Consider the following 26273-nt stretch of genomic DNA (forward strand, 5'->3'; position numbering starts at 1 on the left):
TCAATAGAGTAAACAGGTAAAACACCAGAGAACTACGTCCCAATTCAGAGGCTGTTCTGGGCATGCGTCATTCCCGCGCTCTTGCGCAGGCGCAATACTCTTCCCTGGGAACTAGTACTGCCCATTTCCGATATGGGGGCGCGCCAGTTCAGGATAATTTATCACCTTTTCTGTGTGTGTGTGCGGGGAGGGGCGCCCTTCGGTTCCTGTGGGGAAAGCCTCGCGAGATTGCCTATGGCAGTCCCCGGCGGCGCCATCTTTGTGCCTGGCGAGCGACGGCGTCCGACGGAAGCCCTGAAGCTGGAGGTTCGCTTGCCAAGCTCTCACCGAGACCGGATCCAGGAAATACGAGGCGGGCCTGGGTGGGAGGGACGCATCGAGGGAGGAGGGAGTGAAGTGAAGGGGGCGGCGGCGGTGGCGACGGCGGCTCACACCGGATCTGGGCTTCGCGCGGCGTGCACCCGAGGGGGGTCGGGCAGGGAAGCTACACCGGCCCGGACCCCCCCGCGGGAGCCGACGGCGGGCGTGAGGGCGAGGCGGCGGTCGGGGGTGCTGCGACCGCCGGGTGAGTGTCTGGGAGGAGGCCCGGCACCTGCCCGGGCCAGGGCGTCGGGTGTGCCCAGGGGTCGTTCTAGTCATCCTCCGCCCAGGACAGTGGGCGTGTGCACAACTGCAGGTGTTCGGGGGGCTTGGCTGGGCCTCGAACTGTAGCAGCCACCAGGAATTGCGGGGCTGCAGGAGGTCTGCGCAGGGCCTGACGCGTCCGCGCCCGTCCCGGACGCCCCGAATGGCACCTAGAGGCCGAGGGGTGAGGGAGTGGCCCCGGCGCGCTGTCTGTGTGCGGGGTGAGGTGTGTGCGGTGGGGCGCGGTGGGTTTGATTGACGTTCGCCCCCAGGGTGGAGGGGATAATGATGTCCTTCTTTGCGGCTTCCTGGACATTGAAAAGAGCGAACCTGTGGACAGACTTCATGCCTCAGCGAGGTGTTTGGGGATGACTAGCAGCGCTCGCGTTGACTGGGTTGAAGATGTTTAGACTTGGGGAAGGGTAGTAGTAATGATAGTAATAATGGTTGTAGATGAGGTTTGCAAGTTATTCTTGGCAGGTATTGAGTAACAAGGGGGGGAAAAAAAAACCCAATGTCTACATTCATTTAAAGGAGATTACATTAAAGGAGGTCTGAGGTCCAGGAAGGAGAATTAAGAGTTAGTTCCAGTGGAAGTTCTGTAAGTTTAATACCTTGTGTGTCTGTTCTTAGAGTGTATAAAAGCAGGATTTGGGGCGTGGGGTGTGTGTTGGAGAACAAGGTGTAAAAAGCTTGAAGAAAACTCACTTTATACGAGTAAGGTATTTTAAAGCCAAAAAATTGTACTCTTTGAAACAGATATTTCAAGTCTTTAGAAAATTTGCTTAGTTGGGTCTAGACAGGACTTTTCAGTTCGGTTTGTTCTTTGGTGATATGTATCAGATAATAGTTTTGGCATAATTTTGCTTATGGTTTGTAGAACAGGAATGAAAAGGATAAAAGAACAATTCGACCAAAGAAGTTCTGTTGCAGTCGTACTCATTTTGGAAGGTTTACTTTTTTCTTTGCCTTAGGAATGATCTACAGTGGTATACAAGAACATGTAAGAAATATTTTGATCAAGAAAGGGTTTTGTGATGAGAGTTTAATTAATGCAGTGTTAAATTAGAACATGCATCATCCCCCATTGTAAGTTTTGTGCTGGTGTCTTTTATGAGCACTGGAAGAATGCAGACATATACACGTAGATAATTTTAAATCAGTGTGTGACAGGAACTTTTAGAACTTTAGATCTCCCCCTGGCAAATTGTCTTAAAACTAAAGAGAGTTAGACTTCAGGAACGGTAAATATTAAATATGTGTGTACTATCTTTACATCTATGTTCAATTGCCCTGAATTTTTTCTTATGTTTATTTGACACATTCTTCTCCTTAATTATAGACCACACTGTACAGTTTGTGTTGGACCGAATTGAGATACCATTGAGTATATCCAGACACTGGGTTTGTAGGTAATGTGTATTTCAATTTAATCCTTATAGTTACCCTGTGCTAAAGATAATGTTGTCCCTGTTGCAGAGATAATGACAATAACCTCCAATATTCCTCTGTAGTTTACATAGCTGGGGAGGTCATATTCCTGCTACATTGCAGAGCTAGAACTTAAACACATACATGTCTAGTTTAAAGAATGTTCTTTTTCCACATTGTGCAGACATTTATGTGCTGACTGATACAAATTTTATGAAAATGAGAATTTGTGTTATAAGGAAAGTTTTCAGTTCTGTTGATAATCTTGAAAGTTTTCAGCGTCCTTGACCCAAAAGAATCTTAAGGCTTATTTTTCTTTTTAGATGTGTCCATTTTCTAGTCAGGGCTAACATTTGAGCAGAATTCTAATCTGTAAAGATTCTTAATAGTCTGTAGTTTAGATGTTCCAATAACTAATAACATTGCTTTGTTTCAATAGTATTTAAAATTACATTGCCAAAGTAAAATACCAGCTATCTATAGGGATTTGAGTTTGCTTAATGGGAACTGGGAAGCATACATGAATACATCCCTGCCTTCTCTAGCAAAGGAGTACTGAATATCTCACTCTGTTTTTCTCCTCTTTAATTCAGTACAAAGGTTTGGGGCTTAGGTCATGGTTTGCAGAAAATACAGCAGATGTTATGAGAATCAGCATAATTTTTTAACAGGCGTAGGAATATCCAGACTTTAGAGGTTCTCAGGCAGTATTTGAGTTGTTGATGAAGTAGCCAGGAATGTTTTTCAGGGTGAGGGTGGAGTGTCACCTTTTCTCTCAGTGGTGTCTGCTGTTGCTTCTCTGCTGTGCTGTTGTGCCTGCCATACTGACCCTTATCTCTGGTTCAGAGAGACACCTCACATCTGGGTAGAGTTCAAGAAAAACCCCATAGAGATCAGGGGGGAAAACCATGATACCTAAGTCATGCTTATGCTCCATTTGGTCGAGTTTACTTATGAAACTGTCTTTGACCAGAAATTCTAGAAAATAGAATTGTTATTGAGCAATTTGGAGTTTGTTGCTCCATTTTTGAAGAAGTAAATTTTTTGAGTATTTGGCAAAATATCTCTGTCGTATAGAAAAGGAAAAAGAATCCTTGTGTTACTCAGTGCTTACATCATTAGCATGTGTGTCTGTGTGTTGGGAGAAATATGAGGCTGTTTTAAATAATACCTTGGAAACCTGGCAATCTTTGGGCTGAATGAGCAAGTTCTTAATTATAGTTATACTCTCAAGAAAGGGTTAACTATACTTGTGAAGGTAATTATTCATAACATTTGGGCTATTAGAGTGAAAAACATGATAAATGATAATGTAACTGAGTGCCTACCAAGTAAACAAAGAGGCCTTTCTGATTTGATTTTTATTGTCACTACATAAAAGACACCAGGAAATTGTCTTGGATGTAGTTAGAAGTTTATTTTCATATATTCTGCAAAATAAATCTTAGATTATTACCTTGGCCACATATATTTGTCTAAAAGTGAAGTGGTCTTGATGAACTACTTGGAACTGTCAAATGGAATCTTAAATATTTAACAGCATTCATTACAGTTCAATTCATTTACAGATCTGTTATTTGCTCACCTCTCCAATATCCCACTTCCTTCCTTGCTTAAAATCTCTAAGCTTATTTTCCTTCCTCTCTATCTGTAGCTGTTCCTGCCATTACCTTGGCCCCTCCCTTAGTTCTTAGTTGACACTGAAGTCTTTACTGGGTGAATTGTGACAAAGAGGGCTTCAAAACCTCCCCAAGCCCATTCCCCTTTAAATTCCTGTGCTATACAGCAAGTTAAGGGGGAAGAGTATAAGGCCTCATTCTTTCTTGAAAAGGGGAATGAGAATAACATGAGGGAGGACTCCTCTTCCCTCTTTCTTTTTGGGGTGGGGTGTCTTCCCGAAGCTTGAACAAAGGGCCTGGGCACTGTCCCTGAACTATTTTTTACTCAAGGCTAGAGCTCTTTCCCTTGAGCCACAGCTCCACATATAACTTTTTGGTAGTTTATTTTTTTATTTTTTTATTTTTAAGACAAGACTATCCCAAAATTTCCTATCCAGGCTGCTTTGAACCAGGATCTTCAGATCTCAGCCTCCTGAGTAGCTAGGATTACTGGTGTGAGTTACCAATCCCCCATACCCAGTGTTCAATTTCTACTCATCACATTTTTTGTGTGCTGGTCTTGGGGCTTGAACTCACTGTCTGGGTGCTGTCTCTGATGTTTTTTGCTCAAAGCTAGTGCTCTACCACTTGAGCTACAACTCTACTTCTTGTTTGCTTGGTGCTTAATTGGAAATAAGTCTCATGGACTTTCCTGCCCAGGCTGGCTTGGAACCACAATCCAAATATCTCAGCCTTCTGAATAGATTGGATTACAGATGTGAGCCAACTGAACCCCAGCTTTTCCCCCTTCTTTTTTTTTTTTTTTGCCAGTCCTGGGGCTTGGACTCAGGGCCTGAGCACTGTCCCTGGCTTCTTCCCACTCAAGGCTAGCACTCTGCCACTTGAGCCACAGCGCCACTTCTGGCCATTTTCTGTATATGTGGTGCTGGGGAATCGAACCCAGGGCCTCATGTATATGAGGCAGGCACTCTTGCCACTAGGCCATATCCCCAGCCCCAAACAGAATTTTATTTTTAATTTTTATTTATTTTGCCAGTCCTGGGCTTTGAACTCAAGACCTGAGCACCATCCCTGGCTTCTTTTTGCTCAAAGCTAAGCACTCTGCCACTTGAACCACAGCGCCACTTCTGGCCATTCTCTGTATATGTGGTGCTGGGGAATCAAACCCATGGCTTCATGTATACAAGGCAAGCGATCTTGCCACTAGGCCATATTCCCAGCCCCCCCCCCCCCCCTTCTTAAGTATGAAAGAGAAAAGCGTTGTAGAAGTTGGCGTACTGCTGGAGCAGGCTCTTTTCCCTAATCTTCACAGGCCCTCTTCCAATCCCTCATGTTCCCACCTCTCCTTAGGGCATCCCATCCTCCATCTTACTCTCTCAAGTAGATCTTGCCTTCCTCATCCCCATGTCTTCTCCCACCTTAGTTCTGCCTTTTGCCCCCATTCATACCTATCCTTGTGCTGTGCCATAATCTAGAAGGGTGAGGATCCTAAGGAAGCTTAGACTCCCAACTAGGGAGGGAAGATTTCTTTATTCTACTCCCAGAATACAGTGGAACAGGGTAGTTGTTTTCATTTTAGTTGGAATGCTAGATGGGTTTTCCCATAGAAATATTGCTCACACAAGGATTGGTATTTTGTTACACTTCTATAACCTTCCCACTAATAATTGTTTCTTCAGAAGCCAAGATCTGAGGTTCAACTAGATGATTTTTTAAAAATCAACTTGTGCTCTTGAAGTTGTTGGAGGTTGCCTGCTTTTTTAACAAGTAACATAACTTTAGCTAATGAAATTAAGTTTGATGTATGGGTCATGTCGCTCTTCTAGGAAATAATCATTAGGTTTATTAGATTGTCAGTGAGGATTTTTAAAAATTTAAGCACATGTTTTGAAATAAAAATTAATGTGTAGTCCATCAACTTAATCTTTGTTGTTAAAGCAGATCTTACAGTGCTATTGAAAGAAAAATATTTTAATTTGTCATAAAAGGAATATGTAGTTCCCACTATTTCCTGATGTTTTGAAATTTTTCAAAGTGTTAGCCCTCTTGCAGTTATTTTACCCTAGTTTACTTAGTGGTAAACATGGACAGTGTGTCTTACCTGAAATTTTTAAAATAAAGTTTTATTAGTCTGTTCAGTAACATATTGTTAACCATTGTTTGTGGTGCTCAAACAGTAGAGAGATTTCAGAGTGATAAAAGCGAAGCCAAATACACTTAAATGTGTTCTTCATAAATGTATTTAATCTTAGCTTGGTTGAAGGAAATATTCCCTATAAAAGCCAAATGAGCCTTTTGGGGGGCTCCAAACGACTCTAATCAAATAATGAATTTGAGTATGCACCCTATGTTTATTTTAAGCTTATGACTTCTTTATACTGAATATGGTGGTTAAAAATATGACCTCTGGGGGTAAAATGTTCAAATGGGCAGATCCTCTGACACTAACTCTGCATTCTTGGGCAAATTGCTTAATCTCTGACCTATTTCCTCATTTTTGAAATGGGGATAATGTGGTATTTACCTCATGTGAGGATTAAATGAGCCAGAAGATGTTTTGTATTTAAAACTTGCCTAGCAGTTGTAAATGCTTAAAAAGTCATTCTTGATATTATTATTGACATTGTCTTGGTCATATGGCCGTTCCTACTTTTTACCTCCTCAGCTGATAGCCCTTTCTGTTCTGGGAGTGGGGTAACTGTGAAAGATGTATTTGCTCATTTGGTAATATTTTTTAAAGTAAATCTTCTTGAGGGCAATAGGGAAAACGGTACATTGACTGCTAGATCCATCCACAATTTGCTACAGTACAGGAAATCCATAGAATATTAGGCTATTTTTTCCCAGTAGCACCATTTCTATCATGTTAAGTATAAAGAACTATGCCTCTTTGATGTATGAGGAAAATTGGATTGAGTAACTGCAGTGCCTTTATTAAAATTTAATGATCTTGGCATCCATAAGGCTAGAGTCTGTGTAGAAGGAGACTCAATTTCTAAATGGTCTATAAAGATTTTTTTTGTTTTGTTCTTTTGAAATTAGCAACATTTTTCCCACAGAAAAAAAAATGTTGCATGTGGTGTTCAGATTCCCAGACCAGCCCAACATACCTGAATTTAAATACTGATGATACTATAAAAACTAACTTTTATGTATAATAGCATCTCAGCGAGAACATGTACCAAGCACATCAGACTATGAAAGTAGTCTTGTAGACTTTATGACCCAGTGGGGTTCTCTTCCTTCCTGGCCCAGGCAAGAACTCATCATACATTGGGAAGAGCACTTGGTTATTTGAAGGCGGCTAAGGAGAGGGTAAAGAGCCTAGTCTGGTCTCTAAAATGCAGGCACTTTTTCCTGCCTGGATCCTCAAAAGGCTAAATTGCATAGCATGGTGGTTAAAAGCATGGACTACCCACCCAGGGTGCTTGCCTTCAAATCTCTGTTCCATTATGTATGGAACATCTCATCTGTAAAATGTAGATAAAATAGTACCCTCCTTACAGAGTATTTGGAAACATTAATACTCTTGATCTGTGAGTGCACAGGAAATGTTATATACTTAGGCTTATTAATCTTTCCTATTTTTTCTTTGTTTTTGTGATGGTCCTGGGGCTTGAACTCATTACCTAGGGGCTGTCCTTGGGCTTTTTTTGTTCAAGGCTAGTACTCTGCCACTTGGACCCATAGCTCCACTTCTGGTTTTCTGATGGTGAACTGGAGATCTCAACCTACTGAGTACCTAGGATTACAGGTGTGAGCCCCTGGCATCGCTCTTTACTATTTTTAAACCTCTAGAATACCCTTCTCTATTTGGCCATCTATCTCTGTTGTACCTTATGTAAGTTGTACCTTACGTACCAAAATCTGTTACACTTTCCAGAGGATTCTTCTCTTTATTTTCCCTTGATGGATAGTTTCATTTCATTCCTTTCATTTTGAGCCTGATTTTGTTTTATAATATTGAAGTAGTAGCATTTAATTCTTTCTGTGAACTTGTTTTACCCTCGCTTGAGGCCTTAGGCAAAAAGATACATTTAAAGAGATACCTTGTTATTGGAAGTAAATACTGATTAGACTTTTTTCAGCTATCTTGTGATATAAATTTCTCAACTTTGGGAAGTTTTTGCCTTTTTAAATAATCCCTCCCTCATGTTCATTCTCTCTCTCTCTCTCTCTCTCTCTCTCTCTCTCTCTCTGTCTCTGTACAGGTACTAGATAGCTTGAACTCAAGGCCTTCTGCTCTTGCTTGGCATTTTCATTTAAGGGTGGTATTATACCACCTGAGCCACACCCCTACTTCCAAATAAACTTTTTAATTTATGGTAAGTTTAGACTCAGAATAAAGTTGCAAAGATAGTATGAATCTTTTGTGTACTCTTCACCCCCAAACTGGTACACATATAAAAACTAAGACTATTTTTGGTGCTATCTGAATGGAAGTTTTGTTGCTTTTCTCACTTAGTCCTTTTTTTCTGTTTCAAGACATTATGTTGTATTTTGGTCTTGAGTGTATCTGTATCTCTCCCTACCTCCTTTTCTCCCTCTCCCCTCTCCCTATTCCTTCTCTCTCTTACTTGGACAGACGCTTGAACTCACAGCCTCCTGCTTGCTTGGCTTGCTTATTCATGGCTGACATTCAACTACTTGAGCCATGCCTGCAGCCCAGGTGCTGAATAACTGAGTGTTTGTATTTATATTGTTGAGTCCTTCAGTTCTTCAGTGAATAAATGTCAGTGGTTGTAATGCCATTTTCTGATTTATTTTCAATTTTATACAGGTCCTCAAAGGCTAGGTCTTTTCTGTACAGGTAGCAAGAGCAAAGATTCATTTTTTTATAGTCTAACAAAGGGAGAAAAAATAGCAATTTAAAAAAATAAAGGGAGAGAGTCTTTGATAGTGGAAAGATCCCTATGGGGACTTATTTTATATACACTTTTGATGAATTTAGCTTCAAAATAGTAAGTCATTCTCTTAAAAAATGTTAAGCATCCTTCTTTTTCTTGGATATAAAAGCAAATTGGGCCAGGTGCAGGTGGCTCACACCTGTAATCTTAGCTGCTCAGGAGGCTGAAATCTGAGGACTGTGGTTCAAAGCCAGCCCAGGCAGGAAAGTCTTCTGAGACTGTGATCTCTAATTAACTACCAAAAATGTTGGAAATGGAGCCATGACCCAAGTAGTAGTGCACTAGACTTGAGAAAACAAAAAACAAAAAGCAAAAAAACCCCCCCCAAACCCAAACCCTTCAAGGACAGTGCTTCCGGGCCTTGAATTCAAGCCCCAGGATAGGCACCAAAAAAGTAAAATAAAATTGGTATGAAGTGGAGGATTTAATTTTTTTGCATTTGTAATTATGACTGAATTAATACATTAGTTTTGAATTACTATAATAATTTAGTGTCAATAAGTTAGGACATGTATTTGTAAACATGAGCATCTAGACAATTAGTACTTTCAGTCTGAGTACATGATTGATTTCCAAAGTCTATTTTCTGGGATACCATATGCTTCATGTGCAGGTACTATTGTTATTCCAAATTACCATACATGCTTTAAATTTTATGTCAGAGTCATCATTTACTGTAAACAGAGTTATCTGCTAGGCTGCACATCATGAACTTTACTTTTAGAAAGTCTTATCTTTTCTGCCACAGAAATAACTTTTGGCTGTTAGTCATAGATGCCAAAGAAATTACTTTTGAGTTGTTTGGATAAAAATGTTTCAGTTTAATATGGTGTGTATTGGTGGACCCTGCTGGAAAACAAACTCTTGGTAGGTGGAAATCCCCTAGAACTTAGAAAATTGGGACAGGTAAACATAATTAACTTAAGTTGTTTATACTTAGAATAAAATTATTGAATTGGACAAATTATTCACTGTCAAACATTTTGTAAAATTAAGAGGTTTAACTAGGTACGTCAACCAAATGATTATTAATGGATAAGATTTAAAATCATTTCTTTATTGTCAAAGCGATACATAAGGCAGTGTGTACATTTCTTATCCAATTTGTTACCTCCTCCCTCATTCCCCGACCCCCCACCCTACCTTCTGCCCTCCCCCACCATGAGTTGTACAGTTGGTTCACAGTATATAGTTTTATAAGTATTGCTGTTGCATTGTTTTTTTTTTATCCTTTGTCTCTTGATTTCGATATTCCCCTTCCAATATATTTATATACAATATCCAGGGTACCAAAATCAGATACAGTCCTGAGCCTTGAACTCTGGGTCTGGGCACAGTCCCTAAACTGTTTTTTTTTTTTTTTTTTTTTTTTTTTTTTTGCCAGTCCTGGGGCTTGGACTCAGGGCCTGAGCACTGTCCCTGGCTTCTTTTTGCTCAAGGCTAGCACTCTGCCACTTGAGCCACTTGAGCCACAGCGCCACTTCTGGCCATTTTCTGTATATGTGGTGCTGGGGAATTGAACCCAGGGCCTCATGTATACAAGGCAAGTACTCTTGCCACTAGGCCATATCCCCAGCCCCCCTAAACTGCTTTTGCTCAAGGCTAGCACTCTCCCATTTGAGCTGCAGTACCACTTCCGGCTTCTTCTGTGATTTAATTGGAGATAGGATTCTCAGGGACTTTCCTACCTGGGTTGGATTCCAAGAGCTATCCTCAAATCTCAGCCTCCTGAGTAGCAAGGATTACAGGCGTGAGCCCGCAGCACTTGGCTTCAAAATCCTTCTTGTTTAACAAAAACCTACAAGGTGAAATTTCTTGTCTTACATCTTTATGAATCAACACTTGCCTCTTAGTCTAGACTTAAGTCATTTTGTCCTATTTGAGCCAAATAATTTCAAATCAGCACCTGTAATTTAGTTTGGCTATTTTGACACTTCTAGGAAATTTTGGTGATTAGCATGTTGCTTTTAAAATATTGGCTGTTTAATTTTTGTGTTTTGACCTGAGGCAAAGGACATTAAGGATTTTGCTCTCATGTTTCTAAACAATTTTGAAAGATGTACTCTTTTACATACAAAGAACCAAAAAAAACTTTACTGAACCTTAACATGCAGAAAGTACACATTTTAGTAGTGAATAACTCAAACGAATTTTCATCAACTAAACACATTTTTGTACCAGCTTCCAGAACAAGAAATTAAAGATCATTTGCAACTTTGAAGTCCTGCTTAACAAACATTCTACATTCAGCCATTTTCCTGACTTTTTAACACCTCAAATTACTTTTGTCTACTTTTGTACTTTATGTAAGTGGAATCCTATTGTTTGGGTTCTTTTGAGCAAAATTGTGAATATGGGATATATCTGATTTATGTGTTGTTGGACACTATTCACTATCATTACATGTATTACTTCATTGTATGAATATATCACTCTCTGTGTGTGTGCGTGTATTGTTAATATCATTGAAATAGCTCTCAGTGTTTTCAAAATGTCATTGTGGGTTTGTCTAGGAAATCAATGCAATTAAAATGTTCAGAGGAGGAATTACAACTGGTTTGTTAAAATGTGAGCATTTAATTAATTTTAAGTTTCTAAAATGTTAATTTATTAATAAAATATTGACTTTCTAAATGTCAGAGTATGGGTATTTGTAACTAAATCTTCTATATAGAGGCTTGTGCTTTTAAAATGATTTCTGATAAAATTCATTGAAAAAAATGTGTCCTGTATATCCTTGCCTTTTTTGACTTGCTAATTGGTACAGGTTGGTTTTTCACTATATGCTGAAAATGAGCCTTTGTTAGTTGCAAATATATTCTCTCATGTGTGGCATGGTTTTTCATTTTTATTTGTTGTTTTATAAATACCCATTTTATTTTGTTTATTTGTTTGTTTGTTTTTTTGCCAGTCCTGGGGCATGGACTCAGGGTCTGAGCACCGTCCCTGGCTTCTTTTTGCTGAGGCTAGCACTCTACCTCTTGAGCCACAGCACCACTTCTGGCTTTTTTCTGTATATGTGGTGCTGAGGAGTCGAACCCAGGGCTGGGCTTCATGTATACAAGGCGAGCACTTTACCACTAGACCATATTCCCAGCCCCAAGGCCCATTTTAATGTGGTTGGTATTTTCTTCTATGTTTAAACTAGGCATCAGACATGGTGAATACTTTTTCTTTACCATTATTTTTGTGTATATTTTTGCTCATCTTCTAGAAGCTGTATGGTTTTTGAGCTGAAAATGATTTGTGTGTGTGTGCGTGTATGTGTGTGTATCTCATGAGGCAGAGGACAATACTGTTTTTTTCCCCATATGGATAGCTGATGGTCCCAGCATGTGCCTTTTTCCACACTGTTGTGAAAGATCAAGCGCTCATATGTGTTAAGGTTCTGTTTCTGTGCATACTGTTCTCTTCCAGTGGCCTACTTGTCTCTTGTCCTGATACCACATTGTCTTGTTTATCATACCTTTGTAGTCAGTAGAACAAGTTCTTCTACTTTATTTTTTGAGAACACCTTGGCTATCCTCAGTCCTTTATACATTTATATGGACTTCAGTATCATCTTTTTTTTTTTTTTTTGGCCAGTCCTGGGCCTTGGACTCAGGGCCTGAGCACTGTCCCTGGCTTCTTTTTGCTCAAGGCTAGCACTCTGCCATTTGAGCCACAGCGCCACTTCTGGCCATTTTCTGTATATTTGGTGCTGGGGAATTGAACCCAGGGCCTCATGTATATGAGGCAGGCACTCTTGCCACTAGGCCATATCCCCAGCCCCTTCAGTATCATCTTGTCATTTTCCACATGCATGCTCACAAAAAAATCTGTTGTTGATTAGATTGGAAGTGTTTGGAATCTAGAACTATTTAGGGAGAATTGATGTCTCTATAATATTGTTTTCGATTTCTCTTTGTATGTATGTGTGTGTGCTGGTCCTGGGGTTTGAACTCCAGGCCTGGGCATTGTTCCTGAGTTTTTTTTCTCAAGGCTAGCACTCTAACACTCGAGCCACAGCTCCACTTCTGGATTTTTGGGTGCTTGATTGGAGATAAGAGATTGATGACTCTTGATATTTATCTTTAGAACTTTCTATTGGTGTTCAGTCTTCTTAACTGGAAATAAAAAACTTTCAAGTTGATATGTTTTCATTTAATTCTTGTTTCACATTGCTGACTAGTACTTTGACAATTTTTATGGAAGTGATATTAGTGGGCATCATTGTCTTTTTTCCTTTCTCGAAGGAAAATGTTCAGCATCTCTTCACTAAACATAATGTTGGTTTTAATATTTCCCCAGACATTATACAATTAAGGAGGTTTTATTCTGTTATTATTTTTCTAAAAACTTGTATTTTGAGTGGATAGTAGACTTTATCAGATGCTTTCCCTAATATTAAAATAACCATATGGCACTTGGAACACCGATGGCTCACACATAATCCTAGCTACTCAGGAGGCTGAGATCTGAGGATCAAAGTTCAAAGCCAGCCCAAGCAGTAAAGTTCATGAAAATCTTATCTCCAGGTAACTACCAAAAAAGCCAGAATAGTCACACACAGTCAGACTAAAGGAGCATATCATTAGGGAAGGAACATAAAGCTGTAATCTCTCTGAACATTTAAAATAGTATCTGTTGAAACAGACACCAGGAAATGGAAACATTTTTTTCTGTTGTTGTTGATGATGATGGTCTTCCTTCCTTCCTTCCTTCCTTCCTTCCTTCCTTCCTTCCTTCCTTCCTTCCTTCCTTCCTTCCTTCCTTCTTCCCTTCTTTCCTTCCTTCCTTCCTTTCTTTTTTTCTTTTTTTTGTCAATCCTGGGGCTTGAACTCAGGGCCTGAGCACTGTCCCTGACTTCTTTTTGCTCAAGGCTAGCACTCTGCCACTTGAGCCACAGCACCACTTCTGGCCTTTTCTATATATGTGGTGCTGAGAATTGGATCCAGGGCTTCAAGTATACAAGGCAAGCACTCTATCACTTGGCCGTATTCCCAGCCCTGATGGTGTTTTTTTTTTTCTTCCAGTCTTGGGGCTTGAACTCAGGGCCTGAGCACTGATCCTGGCTTCTTTTTGCTCAAGTCTAGCACTCTACCACTTGAGCCACAGCGCCACTTCTGGTCATTTTCTATATATGTGGTGCTGAGGAATCAGACCCAGGGCTTCATATATACAAGGCAAGCACTCTTGCCACTAGGCCATATTCCCAGCCCCCCCCCCCATGGTGTTTCTTTTTGCTTTGGTTTTTTTCTTTCCTCTTTTGGGGGAAGGGGTAAATGGAGAACACCAAAATGGGGGAGGAAAGATGAACAAATGCAATCATGCTATTCAGTATATACTATGTGTGAAATGACCTAAGTAAGTTGTGGGCAGGGATGAGAGGAGGAAAATGGGGGAAAGTAAATGAAGAGGTGACATTGCTCAGAAAGAGAAATGTACTCATTACCTGACTAGTGAAATGCTAACCACTATATACAACACATTGAAGTTATTTTAAAATGCAACACATGAGTAGTAACAATTAAATTATTTTTTAAGTGCCCAAAGTGGCTCAAGTAGTAGTGTGTTAGCTTTGAGCAAAAAAGGAAACGCTCAGAGACAGAGCGCAGGCCCTGAATTCAAGCAACCAAATAGTGCGTGCACACACATACATATATGACTTTGTCCTCTAATCAAATTATATTGATTGGTTTCCTTTTGTTAAATCAGCTTTGCAACTCAGCTTAGTAAATATTACATTTATCTTTTATTTTACGTAGTAAGTTTGGATCTTTGTTCATGAGTGAAATTGGTCTCTTAAATTTGTATCTTTTGTTGGGTGCCTTATAAAATGAGTTAACTCATTATAAAATGAGTTACTTCTTTTTTACTCTTTGAGAGAGTTTGTGTTAAAATTGGCTTTACTCTGTTACATATATGATAGAATTTTGCAGTAAAGACATGCAGGCATGTAGGCCTACAGTTTTCTTACTGGGAAACTTTTACTTACAGAATCAGTCTTTTAAGTTAATAGTAGTATTTACCAGGCTTATTTGTACTTACTACTGTTTTGGTAAATTATACTTGTTTATAAAATTTGTTTCATATGAATTTTAAATGTACTGGCGTTAAGTATACAGTGTACACAAAAAGTTCAGTGTACACAAAAAGTTCAAAAGATTTCCAATGCTGTAGTGAATCCACATTTTACTGTACTTGTCTCATTTTCTGTGTACTCTCCTTTTTTGCCCAATCATTTAAAGCATGTCTAAGATGTAATTTCTCCCCTATATTATTGTGCCTCTTATCAGCACATTTTGTTTTATGTAACTGTAGTGATATCATGTACAACACAGTTTAGAAAATTACTTAGTCTCTATTCAGATTTTGCTATTTCAGCTTTTCATAAGATCTCCCCCCACACCCTGTCTTCTTTCAAGGTGCAGTGTTACTGTTTTATTCTTTGTGTTTTAGTTAGATTTATGTACTTAATTGTTTTGGAGTAGTAGACAAATGTACATGTCGTCACTTTATTTTACATCACATCTGGAAGCACATACTTAGATAGTTCAACTGAACAACTTGATTTTATGAAGCCCAGCCTTTTACTTGGTGCTTTCTACCATAAATTGTTTCCAGTATGTACATTAGTTATTTAATTAAAACTTTCAAAGTTGTACTAGGCTAGTGCTGTATTAGTAAGGGACAAAAATAATCACTCCTAGTCAAATTAAATAAATTTAAATCTATCAAAAAAAAAGTTTCAAAGTTGTGGTTGTTCAAATTTGGTAACTTCTGTCATTTTTAGCTAAAACTTTTCTCTATGAAAAATCTTTTCCTCATTCAGTAGGGTTTGCTTGACCTTAACTGTCTTGTCAGTTCTTGAGTTATTACAGTCCTTAATTGGGAAACTGAAGACTGCTTGCTTCTTTAAGATTCTTTGTATTGTTTCTCTAAGGTTTATGCTAAAGTATTTTTCTTCCTTCTTGGGGAACTAGTCATTCCCAAATGGTGGATTAGTAGTTTCATGGGTTCGGCTGTAAGAAATGTCTCCAGTCCTGAGTGAGCAGTTCTAATTCTACTGAGGAGATAAAGTAACTGAGAAAAAGCCCTGAAGAAAATACTACCTGCTGAAACTACTGCTGTTAGTGCATGGTGCTCACTTGTGGTATGGGGATTTACAAAGTCCTGTACTTCACCAGAGACTAAATCAGTCTTTGTATGGAATCGTTTAAATTTAAAGACCTCCAACCCTAAAAGGGCCCCATCATAGTTTTGTAACCAAATTAAATTTTAATGACTACCTTATCTTTGGAAACTGCTGAGACCCCTGATGATTTGCTTCTCACTTGCTTTGGCTGAAGCTCTAATCTCAGCAAAGGTAGTGCCTCTGCCAGTTGGAAGCTATGGCCTTAGGCACTAGAGGTTACTCAGGGGAGGGAGGACTATGGCACTTTCTCTTCCTTTGATTAAACATTTCATTCACTGGAATTTCAGATAGTAAGGTGACTACTTACATTTTCATGACATTTTTTGTGAGTCCTGGGGCTTGAACTGTCTTAGCACTGTCTCTGAGCTTTTTCATTCAAGGGTAATGCTCAACCACATGAGCCACACCTCTTCTTCCAGCTTTTTTTGGTGTTTAATTGGAGATCAGAGTCTCACAGGCTTTCTTCCAGGTCTGGCTTCAACCACGATCCTCAGCCCTTGGCCTCCTGAGTAGCTAGGATTACAGGCAGGAGCCAACAGCTCCCATTTCTTCATAACATTTTATTTATATACTAGATCACTTACTCGTGTTCTTTAAAAAAAAAACTTTCACTGTTTAATCTTACCTCTTTGATTTTTTTAGAATAGTGTTTTCTGATTTTTCTTAAAGTTTTTCATTGTGAATTACATTATGTCAAACTGTACAAGGTATTTTAATTAAAGTTTTACCATTTGAAAAATTAGGGGTAAGTAGTGTGTATCTCTTTTGAAAATGCATCTATAGTGTTATTAACATATTTCATGTTTACATACCTCCGTTCATATAATCCCTTCCTTTTTATGCATTCAAAAGTAAGGATAGCTGGGTATTGTGGCATGTGCCTATTAGTTATAATTATTTGGGAAACTGAGATGGGAGGGTCATTTGAGCCTAAAAGTTGAAATATTATCACAAAACAAAATTTTAAAAGTTGAACAGGGATTAAAAAAATAAAAGATGTCCATGTGATTTCATGTATTTAGATTTAGGTCTTAAATCAAGTCCCTAAGCAGTTACCATTAGCTATGTGGTACAAATTCTTTGAACAATTCATTTGGTCTTAGATAAATCGCCAGCAAATGTTTCCAAACTAAAAGGGACTAATTCTATCTAGGACCCACTGGTTGGAGCTTGTGGACTTTGGAAGATCTGCCCCAAGTCATGAGTATGCTTTTGCTATTATGAGGTCATAAACTTGTTTTTTTGCCAGAGGCCTTTTGCATATTAAAAAAAATCATTCTTGAGCCATACAAAATTATCAGTACAAGCAGATGGCTGTAGGCAGCAGAGGAAAAGTATTTTAAAAAATGCATGCCCTGTCATATACCAAATGATTTTAAGCCCTTGGGAAAGACATTTCTCACACCTGAAAAACAAAATGTACTCTTGCAATCCACTTCAGCACCATCCCTTGCATGACGCTTTCCTTGGCTCTCCTTTTTGTCTTATCTTAAATATTTATTTTTCTGCCAACTTAACCCTATTCTATTAAAACCACCTCTGATTTCTCTCATTTTAAGGGAATGCATCTTCTTTATCTCTTAAGTTCTGATTTTGGTAAACGAATGACCAATGGATTCAGAAATATGTTCAGGTTAGAAATTGGTAAATCATTTTATTAGAGATATTAGGAATTTTCTATATGTGTGAGAATTATATGATACATGTAGGCTCTATTTAAGAGAAAGAAAGTCACGTAGAAATTCATAACATAAAGGGTTAAGCCTTTAAAATTTTTATATTCAGAGATTTTTCAAGCAACTCCACTTTATCGATTGATCAAAAAGCTTCCATCTATTTGGAAAAATAGCAGGAAAGGTAAGAAGTGTTTTCTTACATAAGTTAGAACATCTCACTATATTCTAAGTCAGTATTTCCCAAAGGAATTCATTGTAAGAAATGTATCTATTCATAATCTAGTGCTTATTGACCTAAAATATATGTTTTTCAAATGGTGTTTATGGTATTTGGTTATATTTCTTTTCTTTTTTAAAGGGTACTTTCACCCAGTAAATAATATAATTTAGCAATGAGCCACAACCTAGCAATTGAAAAATACTATTAAATAATATCATGTGGAGTTGGGTACAAGTGGCTCATGCCTATCATCATCCTAGCTACTCAGGAGACTGAGGTCTGAGGATCACATTTTGAAGCCAGCGCAGGCAAGAAAGTCTGTGACTCTTATCTCCAATAAATTACTCAGAAAAAGTCCAAAGTAGAGCTGTGGTTCAAGTGGTAGAGCGCTAGCCTTGGATACAAAGAGGCTTAGAGACAGCACCTAAACCCTGAGTTCAAGTCCCAGGATCGGCCAAAAAACATATGATGTGGAAATGATCTGCCTCTGACATATGCCACTAGGAGGTTGTCCTATCTTCCTTTTAATAATCTCATTGACAATTGACCCACCAAAGGCATTAAGACATCTTAACTAAGAAAAATTAGATGTCCAGTTATCTTAAGGTCTTATACTTTTGAAGTCACTCAAGATTTATATTGATTAAAAACCTAGAGAATAGGGGCTGGGGATATAGCCTAGTGGCCAGAGTGCCTGCCTCGGATACACGAGGCCCTAGGTTCGATTCCCCAGCACCACATATACAGAAAATGGCCAGAAGCGGCGCTGTGGCTCAAGTGGCAGAGTGCTAGCCTTGAGCGGGAAGAAGCCAGGGACGGTGCTCGGGCCCTGAGTCCAAGGCCCAGGACTGGCCAAAAAAAAAAAAAAAAACCTAGAGAATAAAATGTATTTTTTCTTCGAAGTGCTGAAAGTGATAATAAAGACACATTTAAGAATAAGAGGCAATTAACATGATAGAAAAAACTATTATACGGTGGATACTAATTCTTGCTCATACTTGAAGTTCATTTTTTTGGATAATATTCAAGATAAAGTGAGAATTTAACAAATAAGAAAAGTATAAAGTGCTGAAAACAATATAAATAGGGTATGTTATTTTAGCTCTACTGTGGTTGTAAATTGAAGTTTACTCAGGAGGTTAATTAGAACCTTGTATGAATGATAGCTCTGATATAAGCCAACACTTGGCATAAAATGATGTGAACATTGACTTACTAGATTTACTGAAAATGCCTGCATCTCATGTTTGAAAGAGTAGACTCATCTGTAAAATAACTGAATATGATTAATATTCCATATATAAATTGCTCCTTGAGGAACAGAAACAGTTGTATAAGTCAGAATTTTTAAAAAGTTATGTACTATTTTAGCTGTATAATTTAAAATTAAATGCCTGCATCATAGACTCAAGCTTAATCTTTCCTAAATAAAATGAAAGGCTCAGGATGGTTACTTACAACCATGTGTACCACAAAGTATTAATAAGCACTGGACTGTATTTTGTCTTTTTGAACTGTGGCTTCTATGGAATAATGTAGGGTTTGATTGCTATAAAAGGTATTTCTGATGTAAAAGAAAAGATGATTCAACTTGTGATGGTGTTTGGGAAAAGAGCCACTTGCTGTCAAAGTGTAGTCTAGCAGCTTATCTGCTGATTTTGTCATTTTCCATATTGAGTTGAGAATTTAGCAAAAAGATAAACTTTTTTCATTTTGTCAGATTTCTAGACTACTAAAAAGAAGGTGCTTTCAGAGCTGGATATGTGAATTCAAAATTCCTTTGCCAGGGTTCATAAACCATATTGAGGTATTTTTTCTAATTTAAATAGTTGTTTATAACAGTTTTAATTTTACAGAAAATTGAGAAAATAGTACAGAGAGCCCCCATATATATATATGATACCCAGGTTCTATTAGTATTTTACATGATGCATTTGTTATAGTTAATCAGTATTGAGCCATTGTTATTAACTAAAATCCATATTTTATTCAGATTTCCTTAGTTTATAACATTTTAGTGTATATTTTTCTGTTAAAGAATTCTATTCAAGAAACCATATCATATTTGGTGGTTATGTCTCCTTAGGCTCCTCTTGGCTATAGTGGTTTTTTAGACTTTCCTGGATTTTGAAGACCTTCACATTTTGAGGATTACTAATCAGGTATTTTGTAGACTATCCTTCAGTGGGAGATTTGTTAAATGGTTAGATTGTGGTTATAGACATTTTTAAAGGAAGACCGTAAAGATAAAGTGCCATTTGATGCTCTCATCACATACTCACAGTATACACTATGAATATGACTTATTAACATTTATGTTGACCTTGCTCCACCTGGCTGAGAAACTGTTTGCCAGACTTCTATATTGTGCTCTTTGGAAAGAAGTCATAGTGTGCAGTCCTCACTAAAGGAGTAGAAATTTATGTTCCATTGCCTTAACATTAAGTTAAAAATGAAGGAAATCTGAATAAAATATGGACTTCAGTTAATGATAGGGGTTCAGTGAAGATATGTTATATGTATAAATTATTTGGAATTTTTGGAAGATTTATCGCCCCCTTGCCTAATCATTTCTTTGTATCAGTGTAAGCTAATGGATATTTATTTCTATTTTCAGTTGTTTTCTAATACTCTCTTACTTAAATTGATATTCCAGTTTTCCTAGCTTTGACCATTGGGAGCTCTTTTAGTTGGCTCTTCTGTTGTTTTAACATATCCTTACTGTTGAGGGATTTTTGTTTGTCTGAGTACTTTCTTACTTACTATATACTTATCCTTTGTATTTCCTGACTCAGTTCTGTAATCAGCCACATCTCTATCCTTTTGTTAAAGAATAGCATTAGAAATCATTATCTCAGTGCTAGATGTGTTCATTGATGCTTGGGAATTGTTCCTTGTGAGCTCTCTCAACTGAAATTCTATGTATATAATATCTATATATGTATACTTACAAGTATTTCTATTTATAGTTTGCTGATGACAAACATTAATTTGGGGACCATTAAATTCAAATATGCTTCTGTTTGTTTCTGGGGGCTATATTTAACTTGATTGGGTTTTTTTCCCTCAATACTGGGGATTGAACCCTGAGCCTCACACATGGTAGACAAGCACTCTACCACTAGATCCAGTCCCATAGTCCTTGAAAATATCTTTGGTGATGATTTTAATATAAATATAATTTTGATTGTAGCAACATATCTCTTTTGAGACTATAACATTATGAAATAGATGCAACAAATCTATGACTATTTCAAAATGATTTATACTATAATGAAAATCCAACAGGATGACAGTTTAGATATTATTTAGAAGGTCTATTTAGGGAAAATAATTACTATTTTACTATATCTCTCTTGTTACTTTGTACTGCTTTTACATATATGTACAAAACTTGAAATTGGAGCTCTTACCTTTGTTAGTAAAAGATTCTTTATTATGCTTCAATATCATCCAGTTGTTGCTGTTCATCTTGAAAAATTCAGTCTAATACAAATACTATTCTGCTTTTTAAAGCTGCCTTTAAGAATTAAGACATCACCCATCTCATCATGTTAGCAACAACACAAGAGAATAACGGTGAAGACTTCAAGTGTGTATTCCTTGTTTACTTACTAACGCTACAAGGGCAGGCAAATCATTTACCTGCTCTGAGTCTCATTTCCTCATTTGTAAAATATGAATATTAGTACTTCTTGCATGGGGTTATTTTGTGGATGAAATTAGATAAAGCTTTTAGCACAGTGATAGGCTTCAGGAAATATTTAAAATCACAGCCTCTAAAGCATCAAGCAAGTGGAAGAAAAATTACAAAAACTTTATAATCATATATATATACTTAATTTTGCCTAACAGTTATTACTAGACCAGGCCACTCCAAAAAAATCAGTGAATATTTTAATGAATATTTTTAGTGAATAGTTTTAATGAATATTTTTAATCTTCAAAGTCCTTTCCACACAAGAAGAATCCTTGAGACCTGGGAGATTGCTCACACCACTGATCTTAACATGTTAACGAGGGTCATTAGCCAGAATGTTATTACCTCTCTAGAACTGTTTGCTGCTGCTGAGATTTTATGGGACGGGTCAGGATACTGAATAACTTTTCTTTCCTGGGGCAGTGTCACATAATGAGAAATTATTACACCCCATATTATTGCATCAACAATATGCTATTTTTTTCTTTCTTTCTTTCCTTCTTTTTTTTGCCAGTCCTGGGGCTTGGGACTCAGGGCCTGAGCACTGTTCCTGGCTTCTTTTTGCTCAAGGCTAGTACTCTACCTCTTGAGCCACAGTGCCACTTCCAGCCTTTTCTCTTTATGTGGTGCTGAGGAATCAAACCCAGAGCTTTATGCATGCCAAGCAAGCACTCTACCACTAAGCCACATTCCCAACAATATGCTATTAAGGCACACTAAACGGACACAATATTATATTTAATTAGCTAATTAATTCACTGTTCTACAACTCATGGCCTTGAGCTCACTTGGCTTGCTTGCTTAGCTGGTGTTCTACCACATTAGATCATGCCTTCAGTCTAGCTTTTTGCTGGTTATTGTGGAGTTGGAGCCTTGTGGCCTCTCTGCCCTGCCTGACTTGGAACTACAGTCCTTTGGATCTCAGCCTCTTGAGTAGCTAGGATTACGGAATTGAGCCACCAGTGCTTAGCCAGTAATTCTTTTAAACTTCATTGTGGAACACATTGTAGGTACCATTAACCTAGCCAGTATGTAAATAACTGAAGCAAGGCAGGCCTTATTATTTAGGATTTCTAGGTACTGTGGGATCTAGGCAAAGTGGAAAATGGCACCTCAGCTTCTGTCAATTGGTATTTGCATTTCATAGGCTAATTTTTCAGAGGAAAGCTAGATGTTTAATTTTAGTGGAAAGTTTCTATTTTAAAATGTAGTGCAATTTGTTTTAAAATCCAAACAGATCTGTGGGCTAGATTTCAGCCCACAGACTATTGGTTTGCAACCTCTGATATAATTATTTTGGAAGTAAGCTAAATTCTGGCAGAGGTAAAATTCTCTGAGCCATAATGGCACCATTCTATGTATTTGCTGAGCTCAGAGACGGCTGTGGAAACAAAGCACTTAAATGTTCACATCATTTTCTGGAGTGTGGGGAATTGTGGTATCAGACCAGAGCTCTTCAATTAGGAAGAGGAATTCTTTTGGGAGAAGTCCTAGCAGCTCCTTTTTTTGGGAACAGAACCCGCTGTACTTATGGTGCCAGTTCTCCCGAATTAGGGAGATGGCTATAAAACTAAAGACAGCCTCCCTGATGCCATTTCTAAGCATAGCATCCGGAGCCCCAGTCTTTGTCTTGCTTGCAAAAATCAGGAGTACCCCTCCCCCAGAGCTGACAGGCAGTAAAGGTTACCTCTGCAGAAGCTCCTGGTTCATGTGGCCCATGAGCTATGTGATGATCAACAGTATTTCTTTCTTGATTTAAGATTACTACCTACACAACTTCGTAAGCTACAGCTATGGCCATCTGGGCTTTAGTGCTAGCATTTCAAGGGTGTCCTCGGAGTTTGATCAGTTCTGAGACCAGCCCATACAGCTCAGATTCTTCTTTGTGTTATTTTTAATGTTTTATTTTAAAATATTTAAATAATTTTTAAAATAGCTTTTATTTAAGACTTAAACACAGAAAGTTGTGTAATACCAATTATGGTATAATTAATTATTCTAAAGTAAATACTCTTATAAGTCCCTAAGATAGAACTGTGCCAGCCACCTTAGAAGTCCCTTGTCCCATCTTGATCATACTCATACTCTACCATTAAAAAGAAAAAGTAGGAGCTGGGAATGTGGCTTAGCAATACACTGCTTGCCTAGCATGCATGAAGCCCTGGGTTCGATTCCTCAGCACCACATAAGCAGAAAAAGTTGGAAATGGTGCTGTGGCTCAGGAGGTAGAGTGCTAGCCGTGAGCAAAAAGGAGCCAGGGACAGTGCTCAGGCCCTGAGTCCCAGGCCCCAGGACTGGCAAAAAAAAAAAAAAAAGACACTGAAATTTTATAGTCTGCAGCTTTTTAATCCTTCTTACCAAAGGTATATGTCTTTTTTTTCTTTCTTTATTTTGCCGTACAATTTGAAGAACTGTGTCCTTTTCACCTATCAAATTTCCTGGGGTCTAGATTTTGCTTGTTAGGCATACAGAGAGCAGCTCATGATGACTCTTGTGTGCTGGATTTCTGTATGTGGACATCTAGATCCAAAGGTTGATTGGATACACATTTTAAGCCATCAGCAAACTCTACATGAAGACTATGGGAATCACATGTCTGCTTTTCTCTCTTTTATAATATTAGTAGGCATTAGTATTTAATACCTATATCTATTTTCAATCGGGGCTGCAAAACAGCAATATTGTATCATTTTATCTTGGTAAAGTGACAAGCCTTCCGAAAAATATCCTTCACAATCACAAAAATGAGTACAGTACTTTCTTATGTTTAAAAATATGGGACTTCTTAGTGGCATCATTTCAGTTCAAGACTGTGGGAGATCATGAAACTCTTGTCATACAGAATAGCAAGTGAGATATACATGATAACTTAATATCATGTCAAATTAACATAGAGCCAGCTTAGATCTGCTGGTCAAAACTGGAAAAAAATTTGAACTTCAGAGTGTTAATGTTAGATATATTTAAATTCATGATTTCAGGACAATACTATAAAGAACAAAAAGATTACCTTTGGAGGACAATACAAACTAATCATTTTCTTGGACCTATGTAAAAAGGGGCTAATATATCAACTTTGCTAATGGATAACAAATAATAGCTGGCAAATGTCTCTGCTTGATTTTAAATGAACAAATCATCGAGTACTTCTCATATTGTATACAAAGTAGCAGTCTGTTTTAATTTTCATAAACAAAGTTAGTGTATATTCTGTATAGTAATGCATACTCTCATATATATGGACAATAGAATGTATGTTTGATCTGCTTTGTAGCAAAGACTAATATAATACAACACTATATTAAAGCTTTGTTTTAGTTTTTGATGGTACTAAATACAAATATACTTTTGTGTTTTATTTTTTATTATCTTTAAGTAATTGTTCAGAGAGGCTTCAGTTCAGTATGTTAGTTTATGAGTACAATAATCTCAGTCAGTGATACCCCCTTGATACTTTTCTCCTATTTCTCCCAACCCTACCCATCACTTCAATTTTCCTAGTTTCATTTTCATATACATACCTTGAATATTATGACTGCATTGGCCCATCCTTTCCCTTTCCATTAATCTACCCTTCTCCTCATGACCTTACCCCACTCTAACACCAGAAGTTTTTAAGTTTTTTTAAAAGACCGTGACTTGATTATCAACTGAAATATTTTATTCATAATCTGGCATTAAAAGATGGTTTTAAACTGTTGCTTAGCCTCTTAGTGAACAAAGGGGATATTACATTTAAAAAAATACTTCAACATTTTTATGAAAGCTACTCAGGAGGCTGTAAATATAGTTCAAAGCCCGCCCAGGCAGGAAAGCCCTTGACACTATTATCTCTTACTAAGCACCAAAAATAGTCAGAAGTGGAGGTATGGCTCAAGTGATAGAGTGCTAGTCTTGATCCCAAATCAACAGAGCCCAGGCCCTGAGTCCAAGCACCAGGATTATCACACACACACACACACACACACACACACACACACACACACACACACACACACATTATTACATTTGTTTGGAGTGATATATACCACCATGAAATACTAAGATACTAAGTGATTATCCATGTCTGTTAGGGCTTTTGTTAATGAATACTGGACAGAATGTCAGCTACTATTAAGAAAATGTTTATGTCAGCTTAGAATTCCATTTGTTGTGAAATGCCAGTGTACTATCAATCATCTTTTCAGGTTACAGCCATCTTTTTGGGTGTTTAACTCATTGGCTTCAATTTGAAAGTACCTTAATAAAATATTTCCAAGACAAGTATTTGCAACCCTTAAGAAAAGATAACTTCTTCCTTGTAGCACAGATTTTTACATTCTGAAACAGCCAGCTAATTTGTAAAAGTATTGTTTCTTCCCTCTCAGTCCTCCATCACCCTGAATACCTTTAAATCATTATTCATATGATACACTAAATGGTGCTCATCATTAGGAATGTGCCCTGGGGACTTCTTGCTTCCTATTGGTGACATGGAACTATTATAGACTTTTTAGAAGATCGGTTTGAATTTGACTCATGATTCTGCCATATACTTAGTCTCTGAGTTCATGTTCTTATTTGTGAAATGAAAATAATTATAGTTAACTTAGAGGACATGATTGCTTAGTAAATGGTAAATGATAATAGTGATAAGATTAATGGTAATTTCGTACTGGAGGCTGACAAAACTAGCTGAGAGCTGGCAACTCCAAAGTACCGTGAACTGCATGGAGCCCAAGCGCTTACACCTGAAACCTGTCTTTCATTTTTGACTTTTGGTTTTTCTTCTTATATTGACATTGTATTTTAAAGACCTTTAATTAAGGATGGGAAACTTCAAATGAAAAGAAAAACAAGATTTTTTTTTTATACCAGTGGGAAATCTCTAGCATTTGGATGCTTCAGAAGCTCTTTATAAAGAAGTTTGGAGTTTTTCA

The 26273-nt window shown here is 37.8% G+C and overlaps 1 protein-coding gene across 4 annotated transcripts in view; it reads left to right on the forward strand.

Annotated features, from left to right (window-relative positions):
• Positions 1-403: 403 nt before the first annotated feature.
• Tab3 (TGF-beta activated kinase 1 (MAP3K7) binding protein 3) overlaps positions 404-26273 on the forward strand; it is a 54753-nt gene continuing 28883 nt past the window's right edge. Inside the window, exons 1-2 of one of the 4 annotated variants that reach the window (XM_048336252.1) lie at positions 404-565; positions 19693-19816. The gene's annotated coding sequence lies outside the window, so the exon portion shown is untranslated. Of the gene's footprint in view, positions 566-19378; positions 19462-19692; positions 19817-26273 lie in introns of those variants that run through there. The other 3 variants (XM_048336255.1, XM_048336254.1, XM_048336253.1) reach the window with 3 other exon arrangements.

Source organism: Perognathus longimembris, chromosome 28 (genome assembly GCF_023159225.1).
Source record: "Perognathus longimembris pacificus isolate PPM17 chromosome 28, ASM2315922v1, whole genome shotgun sequence".
Taxonomy (NCBI): Eukaryota; Metazoa; Chordata; class Mammalia; order Rodentia; family Heteromyidae; genus Perognathus; species Perognathus longimembris.